Genomic DNA, 12,623 nt, shown 5'->3' with positions numbered 1-12,623 from the left:
TATTAAAATTATAAATAATCAGTTGGGTATATTTTATTTTTAATTCAAAACCTAGCACAATTTGGGAGTAAATATAATTGTATTTAACTATACAGTTAGTTCAGCCAACGAAAACGTGCCCCGTTATATTCCGCGAGGGGAAGGCGCGGCGTGCGAGAAGAAGCTCAACCCAGGCCTTAGTGATGAGTTATTGGCCTCGACTCAATCACGGTTCGGCGTATATGTCTAGTGTAATTCATGTTGTCGTGGATATTGAGTTATTGGGTTGTTCTACATTATTTTTGGTTCAATGATTCATTTTAATTACCTAAAGTGGTTAACGGAGAATCTTATACGCCATCTTCCCATAGATGCAGCAGTATTCTTGGATAATGCAGCTTAACTTGCATCTGGTTCGGAGAAATATACCTACTTTCAAATCCAGGATATTTTGAAATACTAGAACTATACGATTTAATTTAATTTAAAGTCGACGACTTATTAAATAGTCATGATTTTTCTGTAATACGCTTGCCTCCTTCTCACTTGGACCGTAATACAATCGAACACATATGTTTAGCAAAAAATATCGTTGCCAGTCGTAATGTTGATCAAAATTACCAATATCACTTATTTTAAATTAAGCTTCTTATTAAATAATTTTTCGTTTTGGGTTTTTGTTTGGGTGAAAAAAGGAAGGAGAACATTTTAAAAATAGAAGAGGAATATTTGAAATACTCTGATTTATATTTTAGTTTTATTATAAATGTCTTACTAAAACAGTGGGTCGCGTTATCGTGGATTGCGATCTATCAATAATCGTTTTTACGTGTACTGGTGTAAAGATTATTGCAAGGTTAAATTCACATCTAGTCAAATAATTAGTATTCTGTTTTTAATAATTTAAATAGGTTATCAAAACAAGTTATCCATGCGGGCATCGTAAGGGTAGATTAAGGGTCTACATACAACCTGTATATTGGTTAATATTCGTTGCTCAAAATCACCAGCCTATCTATCCTTACTAACTCTATATAAGTCCCCTTTAACCGGTGATAGGGCTTTGTGCAGGAAAATACTTTGTGTTATATTGCGCTGTTTAGAACATGGAATTACACAGGTAATCGCAGAAACAAAGACTACAATATGTTAGATCCTATAGTTGGCGGAGCATTATTGGTGTAAGAAGTTATTTATGCTTCTTTAAATACTAATGTCTCAAGAGTGATCAAAAAACCTACAGAAATAAAAACAATCTGCTACTGAGGTTATGGATGTACAGAAAATACTTTCAGCTGATATGAGAAGGATGGATTGTGTGAGGTGACGAGAATAGATAAAGGAGAATATTAGTATATGAGAGTAAGCTTGAAAGTAGCTCGCGCCGCCAAATATTTGAAAGTAAACCAATGAACATAATGTCATATTGCATGAAGACTGAACGAACGAACATTGAAAGAAGGAATACGCTGGGTAGACCCAAAATAGATGGGATGAGGGCAATCGAATGATAATGATTTTAGTATCCCTAAATAGTGAAATAAATTGCCTATAAAGTTATTATATCGTTACGAGGAGAGAATATTATGACTGTTGTTAATGATGTGGAAAAATATTTTAGTATCGTTGTTATTATCTTGGTGCCCTTCCAAATTATTCACTCAAGTGAATAAAACGGATTTAAACGATTTAAAATATTTATTTATATTTTCTTTCAAAAGATTGTATACTTAAACGAACTGTACGAATATAATAAAGCTTTTATTATTATAAGTTCTACATTATTTTTTAGACGTTAGTGCTGCATATAAATTATAACTTCGTCTTTGTTCGTGTATACGACTAATCCAATATAAAAATTAAAAAGTCTCTAGAGATTTAAAATATATCAAAGTGCTCTGAAACTACATGAGATTAGAACTTTTTAAAAAGAGTTTTAAATTTTCATAGTGGAGTTAATAAATAAGAACATTTTGTTTATACATATATATGTTCGGTTGAGATGTTAATTATTTCTATAATCAATAAAAATAACGTATAACCCTTTTTCTATTTATTCATATGAAAGTATTTTTAATAGTTTAAAAAGTAAAAAATAATTTAAAGATTAGTACGTGACAAAAAAATTGTTACATAAATATGCTAGACTATTTATATTGATGGTAAAATTTCAACTATAGTTAAAACGATACTCTTATTTTCATTTGTTACTAAGTCAGTCCGTCTGAGTAGTACCTACTTATTATATCGCTAAACAGCGCTATTAAGTGCCGAGCGGTGATGACCATTTACCGTCATGTGGCCGATTTGCTGCTCTAAATATTATGAATCTTAATAATGGTAGCCAATTATTTGAGCTAGATTTTTGGAGGAAGGTGAGGTTAACGTATTTTATCTACATGATATAAACGTAAAAACCTACAAAAGCTTTCCATGCTCTGTTCTGTTTCTATTGTTGTGCTTGTCCTGAAATGCTTCCTCCACCTTCACTTCTTGGCTAGTCTCAGGGCAGTCAGAATATTGAGTCCCGTTATATTTCCAATCTGGTCGGACCAGCGGGTAGGTAATCGACCGCGTGATTTTTTGCCTTCGATTTTTCCTACTACAACCATAAATGTATCCAAACTGTTTGATTGTCTCCAGGCAAAATGACCAAAATAACTTAGAACTCATTGGCAGCATATAATGGATAGTTTGGTAATAACCTTCTGTTAGTCAAGAATATACTTATTGGTTGTTTTTGTTGTCCACGGTATACACAACATTCTTCTATAACACCACATTTCAAAAGTCTCGATCTTCTTTCGGTCAGCTACACGGATTGACCATGATTCGGAGCCATGCAGAAATATTGAGAATACGAAAGTTCGACGAGATGATGATTTTTGATTCTTGATGATATTCGACACTTTCCTGAAATTTATTTGTACAGCCTCCCTGATTGCTTATAAGTGATCCCAGGTACAAAAACTCATTAACAAACTCCAGATCCGCGAGTTTTCCGGTTTGTGCAAAAGTTCCAGCTCGGTCTGTTTGTATGGAAACAAAATTCAAGACATGTGACTACTGTTGCCACAATTTAGTGCTCCGTCGTACTTCATACAAATATCCATGGTATGCAAAACGCTTCCACTCTCACACAGCCTCGAACACAACGTCGAGTTATCAGGCAACGGTTCACGAGTGTAACTAATGTAGGCCTTACAGGAGACTCGTGACTGACAAAATTATCCTACTCTTTGTGTACTAAATCAATGCAATTATATAAAAAAAAAAAAATAACACTCGTATAACAAGTTTGGTACTGTGTCCATTCTAACAGTAAATAAGAAACTATATATTATATAGCTAAGAATTGTAATAGAAAAAAATGTTAGTTAAACAATCCCCTTATTCATTCGTTTACTTCGACAACTAATGTGAATATGTTATCTAAATCTTGGAAATATTATATAAAATGGTGGTCACCATTTAAAAAAATACATATTCCAAGTGTAAAACCTACTTTGCTATATATATAAAAAATAACAGACAAATTAATTATGTAGGAATTTAATCGAATATAGTATTATATTATGTTATAAATTTAAAGTTATGTTACGTTAAATTCCATGGATTCACCAGTTAATTCCATTGAATCGTTTTTTATAACACAATATTTATTGAGTAATTTGTTTGTATTTAACATAATCCACCTGAAAAAAAACAACATAAATATATAAAACTTAGTTATCATACTTAATAGATATATAATATTTTATAAAACAATATCTACCCTTAAATATGAATCTTAGCAATAAAAGCTTATAAACACGCGGAGAACAGTAACGTACACAACGTTACTGTTCTCCGCGTGTTTATATGAATCTTTAACAATTTAGATATTTAGAATTTAGCATTCTGCTAAACCTTTTTAAATAGGTCTGTGGGGATATTCCGTATAAAGAAAGTCGAATCTCACTGCATAATTCGAGCGTGAAAATTCAGAATGTGACTTATCACATTCACTATAATAATTATAAAATTTGTAGGATATACATATCAAAATGGCGTATTATTGGCGAGTGAGACTTGATGTGAATTCTTACAAAATCGTACTGCTGATAGATGCTGATATTATCGCGTTCGAATAAAATAACTCTACAGCTTTGTTATTATAATAGTAAACAAGCTTAGTTTATTATATGGTACACATTTGTATTTAGTTACACTACATTTGGAATGAATAATATTTAAATAATATATATACTTTAGAAAAAATATTTACGGCATATTTTTTTGCTAAAATTAAAGATGAAAGAAAACGTAGAACACTGTTAAAGCCAAATGAAAAAGCACCGGAAAAAGAGTCAGTCATTCATCTGATTGAATTGTAATGTGGTTTAGGCAGGCTAATGATTTGTTCTTTTGTAAATCGCTTCGGTCTCGAGTCTCAACTTATACAGTTTGTAATCTTTTTTCATAAAATATAAGTAGTCTCAGTAACAGTGATGTTACACTAAAAGACTGAAATCTTTGTAACTATTAGTTTTTGCGTTTGTGTAATGTGACCTTACAACTTTCTTCTTTCTTTCTATAGAAAAAAGAAATCAACTCAACTTTTTTAAAGACTAGAAAAAGTCTTTAAGAAAGTTGATTGCATTCATACTATTATATTCAATAATTAAGTAATTATATAATTATTATGCCAGAAATAGTCTGGTTTAGGTTAATTATACATACATACTTAGCCATTTGTAATTCTAAGTGGAATAGAGTTCTACCTAAATCCATACACAATACAGCTTAAGATTTAAAAAAAAATAAATTATAAGAAATATAAATAAAAATGTAACAATCTATTTTAAATAAAATATCACAATATATATGCACACATTTAAATTGATGTAACTGTACTTTTTACGGCTGCTCAAATTTGTGTCGTGGCTAGATATAAGGCCGCAGATCCCAAGGTTCCGGGCTTAAACCCTTGGTCATGCCTATAAAAAGTGAGTGTGTTTTGCGGTCGAAAAATTCTCAACACCAGCTCGGAGTCTAGAAGTTGGAAGCACGTAAAACCGTTAGACCTGCATCTAAACTCTTTCCGATCGTGTTGGATTTTCCGTCCCATCGGATTATCAGAGTACACCTGTTTTTACGTACACACGTGCACTATACTATGGTCTGCGTACTTGGTTAAACTTTATATAATTTATTTAGTAATTTTACAAAGAAGTTAAAACTAATTTTAAAAATAAACTGATAGATTAACGTTTAAAAATAAACTAATAAATAAATAAAATGTTGCAAAGTATAATTTTGGCACAGAAATTATTTCACTACGCTTATTTGTATATCGTACAGGCTGTGCGACAGTGCGACATAGACTGATGATGAACTTGTATTTTAATAGACGGGTTAAATTGTTGGGAATGCTCTTAACTCTCATTAGACTTTACGGGATACCTATATTTTACGTTACGTTTTGAGGTTAACTCAATTTTCGACGTAACTATTCGAAGTCTGTACATATAACATACTTGCCTGTGAAAATAAGAAACATTTGTTAGAATAGCGAAACTATTTATTTGCTTGCTGTCAGTTCCAGACGATAATATTCCGACCAATAAGCCTTCAAATATTGCCCCTCCACCGTTATCACTAAGCCGATGTTCCTTAAAAAGTTTAAAACAAAACTCTGTAAATGAAGCCTGTCGACCTGGTATATATGAGCATACAAGTTGGTAATTAAAGTCACGAAAAACTGTCGTGATTATAATTACCAATCAGGAATCATAAAATTACCTTAAACTCAAGAGTAGTGAAATTCATGACGTACAGTATATGAGACGTATATACATAATTTATGTATACATGTATAAATAAATATATATTTTCGAATGTGTAATTAAAGTAAAAAGTTATTTTTCAATATAAAATTTCATAACAGTTGTGATAACTATTTATAAAATAGAATTCAACAGATATTGTTAAATATACATACATAAATATCATATAATAAAATAACTTACTAAATTATACTTAGCGCAGTAATTTGAAGGAGTTATTAATTCGCCATAATATGTTTGACAAGCCTTTCTATCAATTATTAACATTTCGGATCGTAATAGTAAGTTCAGATATTTAGCTGGCAGATCCTGAAATAGATTAAACAGGGATAAATTAGCTAGGCTTTAGAACAAACGCCATGAAAACGTACCTACACAATATTTTGAAACATTTAAAATTTAGTAGTCAATAATTAATTTACTTTTTGCCTTGAGCGCCATCTCTGAATACTTTCAAGAACTAAAGTGCATTTTGAAATGTAAAAGTTACACAATCTAGTCGAAGCAAGAATATACATTTTCAGGCGCTACAGATGTAATAAATTAAATGCTTAAACAGAGATGGCGCTAGTTTATTACATATGAACGTATGCTAAAAATATAAAAGTATATAATATAAGAGTTAACTCACTATACCACCCCATCCAGTCACAACTACTTGGGCGCCGACACGTATAGCTATTTCTGGCTCTACAAGAACTGTTTTAATAACATCATTCCCAAAAACGACATGTGCCTGTTAATAAATAAATATTAATAAAATTATTTTAGTTTTAAATTTAATGACTCGCTATAAATACAAATCAATAATATACTTTACCTGTAGTATCAACAATGCTATGTCGTTATCTAAACTGCTTAAATGTTTGTAATATTCATGGATTTTACACTCTACGACGGGAATTATTTGTCTAGAAAAAAAATAATAATTTAGTAGGCAGTCTGGCCACCTGATAGTAAGTGTTCACCATTCGACGACCTCCGTGGTCGAGTAGTGTGTACACCGGTTTTCATGGGTACGCTACTTTGAAGTCCCGGGTTCGATTCCCGGCCGAATCGATGTAGAAAAAGTTCATTCATTTTCTATGTTGTCTTGGGTCTGGGTTTTTGTGGTACCGTCGTTACTTCTGATTTTCCATAACACAAGTGCTTCAGCTACTTACATTGGGATCAGAGGAATGTATGTGATGTTGTCCAATATTTATTATTTATTTATCGCTCATACAAACGGGCACTTTCTCTTTTGCTACCATCTCTTACATTGTCAACGCGTCACCAAGCTTTGGCACTAAGTAATTTTTCTTTTGTCTACAGTTACAGTGACTCAGATTATAGTTTGCGAAAAAAATAAAACAAAAATGCTTCAACAAAGTTAAAGTTGAGTGAATAAATTTTAATTTAAACCGGTAAAAGGGCTACACGCCCCTACGCGTTCGAGGTATACAATATTTCGATGCATCAGCTTTATGATGTTAGACACAGTAGTCTATTCGAAATATGTCGAACATTCCTAGGTAACAAGTGAAATTGGAATAGTTCATAGGAACTTATTAATGATTTCTGATTTTTTTTTATGAAATTGTATATATATATAATTGTACTAGAACAAATAAGTTATAATAAATAGTTTTAGTACTTAAATTAGATTGTGTTCTTACTGACTAAGTGTGATCTGTATGAAGAGAAACAAGTTAAATCGTCAGTGTAAAAGGAGTTGAAATTCAAGATTTCACTCATCTAGTAACAGGTAAAGTTACAAACTGTTAAACTGCGTGAAAATTTGTCAAGGATTTGGTCAGATAGCACTGATCAATAATTTGTTCACTAGTAACATTTCAGTTTAATGATAATATAACTTAATTCTTGACCTTTGAGCTACTATTCCGAATTTAAAAATGGTCCTTTTTGTATCATCATTATACTAACGTAACTAAAAGCCTTAAATTAAATTTATTATGATGGAATTTACAACATGAATTCTAAGCACAATGCTCTTACTTAAGCCATTTAACTCGCGAAGTAGAAAAAATGATTACCAGTATAATTTTTTAGTTACCCATTTCCGGTTGTAGTATTGGAACCTACTTTTACGATAACTGGTTCGTTTTTCCTTTTAACTAGACAGCTGGCAGCGGTAATTACGACTTTGCTTCCAATGAGGCTTCCCGAACAGTACCTTGAGCCGTATACTATAATGACGTGATGAGGTACGTTGTTTATATAAACGACTGGATTACTGTTGTAATTTAAATATGCATAGGGTAGTATTTCACGTTCTGGTAAAAAACGGTAAGGTGACACTGTTGGCAACAGGAGCAACAATGATAGCCTGGAACAGAATCAGTAGGACTTCATACACTGAAAAATATTGTGTTATTCCATGCAAAACACAGTAATTACGAATGCTTTTTTTAGTAGTAGTTAAGGTCGTTTTTGTTGTAGTGCATTTAGAGAATGGATTTTTTTTACTTTGCACACTCGCCACTGTCTAAGATCTAATTATATAAGTTAGAAGAGATATAAGTCAGAATTAAAGTTAGGAAGAATTTTTATACATTTTCAGTTTACTTTAAGATTCCGTTAAAAATTTACTCGTCAAAGACATTGTTCTTCCTTCGTTTAGGTTCTTGACTTGTGTAGGTCATAGACCTTTCACTATTGAACATTTATTTTTATAAGTATAAAATAAAAATCATCACGTCGAATAAAACGAACAATTTTACATTTAAGTATATGTACTATAAGTATTAAACTACTCATATGTGTATCTAAGCTCTTTGTTTTCCGTGCATGTAAGAATTACAAAATACTGCGAAAAATAACAATTTTTTGAGTACATATTATAACATATACTAGTTGTGGCCCGAGGCTTCGTTCGCGATTTTAGTGTTCAGTCTTCAGGCATATTAGGCATAAAAAAGTACCTTCCTTGAGGTTCAAGTTTGCTTCACACCAAATTACATCAAATTCGGTTCAGTGTTTTGGCCGTGAGAGAGCAACAGATAGACAGACAAACATAGTTACTTCCTCATTTATAATATTAGTAAAGATATTAACAATTTATGTATTTTTATTTTGACGTTTACTTTAATCCAGTAAATATTGTTACAGCTCAAAATTATTTAAGTTAATTTATAATAATTTATTTTGTTTGTATAGTCTGTGCCGTCTTTAATTGTACTGTGTGTAGGGTTATTTATATAACATGGCTGTGGAATGGTATTTTAGTTTTTTATTATTTTCTCAAAGCATCTGCATGTTGTGCACGTCTGCAATGCAGTTAATATTACTCTCGACGTGAAGATGTTAATAAAATAGAACAGCTTTTATATTTAAATGGCCTACTTATTTACTATTATTCATATTATGTTTATCCGAACTAATATATTAAATGAGAAAGGAACTCTCTGTATGTCTGTTTGTTACGCTTTCATGACTTAAACACTGAACATCATTTTATGAAATTTGGTATAAGGTAAGCTTGTACACCAAGGAGTACTTCCTTGTGTATAGGCTTGGTTTATAGACTTTTTATATCTAAAACTTACGATACCATCCTTTGAAGCCGCGAACGTAAAGTAATAATTACATTAAATATTTGGAATTCGAGTATAAATAATGTAGCGAAATCGATGTTTAGGTCGATTACGATGAATCGATGATAACGATGAATGTTTAATATTTAAAATTAAATTTAGATAAAAAATAAAACTTACATTATTCAGTTAAATTTAATTTATCTCCGTTTCAGCTTGAAACATGATAAAGTCCACCTCTAACGATCAGATTAGGCAATAAAACTACGCGAACTATAAACAAAGAAATTGCTATCAGCGTCATAAAGCGGTCGCGTTATTGTGTATTAAAGCCTTCATCATACCTCGTCTGTGCAACCGATACGGAGTTATTGTTGTAAGGGAAAATATTTATTACAATTTTTATCAGTCATTTTTATACCTACGAGGAAATCTGTGGATCTTATTACACAGGTAAAAAGGTATATATTTCTAAGTTTAACAGTTAACCGAGTGAAAAAGTTGGTTTGACGCTACACATCCTATAAACGCGTGGAATTGCCCTGTATCGCAAAGGTGGCAGGGCCATACCTACAATATCTGCGGGTTGATATTCATGTCACGTTTGGGGAGAAAAGTCGGAGGAATGGATTTACTTTGGCACTTTGATATGAAAGGAACGGTGTGTAATCACACAGAGGATAGACATTCACTTAAGCGTATTGAAATGTACTAACTACGTTACTTACGTGTTGTGATACCTTTGTCTAAAGTAAAGAGTGTCTTTGACATATTTCAGTGTTAGTTCATATAAAATTGTAAACGATATAAAACAATGTCGCCTTTTTTTGTCTTTATTACTATATAACCACCCAACGGACTTTGATAAGGTTTTCACGAATTGTGAAGCTATAATCGATGTAAGATTGTATATGTAATTTGAAAATATTATTATTACTGAACGATGACGGTTTTTTATCCAAAAAAACTGTTCAGACGGTTACAATGATAACGCTGGTTAAACATTAAGAGATACATCAAAACACTTTACTAGAAAATTGAAGATTTTAAAAAGCCAACAGAATAGTCAGCGCCACGACTTGTGTCTATGTTGTAAGGTAAATTAAATATTTTTATATATTATATATTAGTATAAAACTAAAGGTTATATACGAAGCCATTTTCTCCAATTAATTTAATTAATTGTTAATCCTTATTCAGATATGTTTGTTACCTAAGCATTTAATATTGGTTAAAATCGTCTTTCATATAAATTATTCTAATGAATGATTTAGAAGATATCACCGATTCCAAATACGTGCTACCAAAAAATCGTTCACTGTGAAATATACGGTCGAAAACTAGCTGTACCAATATTTTTTTAACATTGGGTATTAGTATTTCGAGATTCAGAGAACACTGAAAGTGAATATGATTCTGTTATTGAAGTATTACAGGGAATTTGTTACGCTATGTTCATACAAATTACATGAAAACATAAACTTTTTATTTTAAAAAATATTACCTTCGTTATGTATAAATAATAAACCGAGGTGCAGTTCAGATAAAATTGGTAGGCCATGATACGAACCAGAAAGTCAATCGCAATACATAGAACCTCAAAAATAAACAGGTTAAACCAGCGACAGATATCAGGAAACTCAGAACATAACTATTTTTTGCTAAGCTATCTATTACAAGATTTTTTTAATTTCATTGGAATACTAATTAACACAATACAAAGGGAACCTTCGGCTTATTTTTTCGTAATATATTTTCAAATATTTTTAACGAATATTTTACGTAATCGATACGCGCAAATCGCGATGCGATCTCTCCGCCGCCGTGTTGCCTAATATATCAGAGCGGGACGAGCACAATGGAACTTTGACACTTTGCCGCAAATACAAGGGAAGGTGTGAGGTTTCCGCGCGGCATATTTATCAGTAACTCCCAATCGAGCAAGGTCAACGACGTATATCCAACTTATAATAAATTGCATCCGTGTCAAGCCTGGGCGGGTCGCTAGTATACGAATAAAATAAAAAGGGAAAGCATTATGTATGTTTCGTCGAAAATGAGATTCTGCACTTTCAGGTTGATGCTTTTATGTATAATCTTATTTGTTCCTTGGCGTATTTTATTTTTCAGGAAATAGTTACTACACGAAATTATAGTCTGTAATCATTTATTTTCATGCGATTTCAATAATTTAACGCCATTGAATGCTACTCATTTTTTGACTAAAATATTTCTATGAAATTGTAATATATGATTCAATATATCATAATTACATTTATAGTTATCACATAGTTGAAATATATTTTTAGAACATGAATCAACTTGAATTTTAAATAAAATAATATTTTACGTGACTAAAATTCCCGGTGATAACGAAAATAAATTAAAAAATTTTGCTCCATCAGTCCATTGGTCCATGGTTATAGGATGAATTGATTATTTAATTATATGTACGTATCGTTTATTCTTTACATATCAGAATCGAATGAAGTTATACATTCGTAGTTATTCAGCGCCGACCAATCAATTTACTACGCTCTGCAATGCGTCAATTTTATATTTTTTATATTTCAATTTAACGAGATGGATACAGCAGTACACGAACGCTTTGAATCATGAAACAGAAATGAAAAGAAGCTAAAGCTTTTTTAAATCTCATCCATCTATTCGATTTTTAAAAACGTTATTCAAATGTTAAAGTTTCAAGTTGGTCCTTATACCTAGAATTATTAAAGTAAAATTCTTGTTTGACTTTTGTTTCGACCTCACTTCCAAATACGAGTATATTTTTTTGAAATATTTATCATCTGTTAAGTTTTTTACGACTCAGTTACGTTCTTTGCTACTTTTTTTTAATTATAATTTTTTAGAGTTCACATTTATTTCCCATGTCATTTACACTATTAATATTTATCAAAGATTAGGTAAAGTTATTATAATGTAAATATAATTTCACATTCCCCTTACATCTTAGATTTATTTTATTCGACTCTATGAATAGCTTTATAGCAAAAAAATATAATCAACATTGAATAATACATAAAACTAATCTTAAAGTTTTATAAAACTTATTTTCATGATGGTCTAAACGAGAAAAATAATTTCTGAAAATAAAATATGTATACACTAAACGCTCATAAATGTTCCATCACAGAATAAATGCTCTGTTTGTCTCTTGTTAAGTATTGCGACCAATTAGAAATAAACCTGAATGATGGATTATCAGAATTACCCTGACAACTGCAAGTTTCCTGGTGTTTTCCGTCGCCGCAGCTTGAGA

The sequence above is a fragment of the Vanessa tameamea genome, chromosome 4 (genome assembly GCF_037043105.1).
Source record: "Vanessa tameamea isolate UH-Manoa-2023 chromosome 4, ilVanTame1 primary haplotype, whole genome shotgun sequence".
In the NCBI taxonomy this organism is placed as follows: Eukaryota; Metazoa; Arthropoda; class Insecta; order Lepidoptera; family Nymphalidae; genus Vanessa; species Vanessa tameamea.
This window is presented reverse-complemented; position numbering follows the sequence as displayed.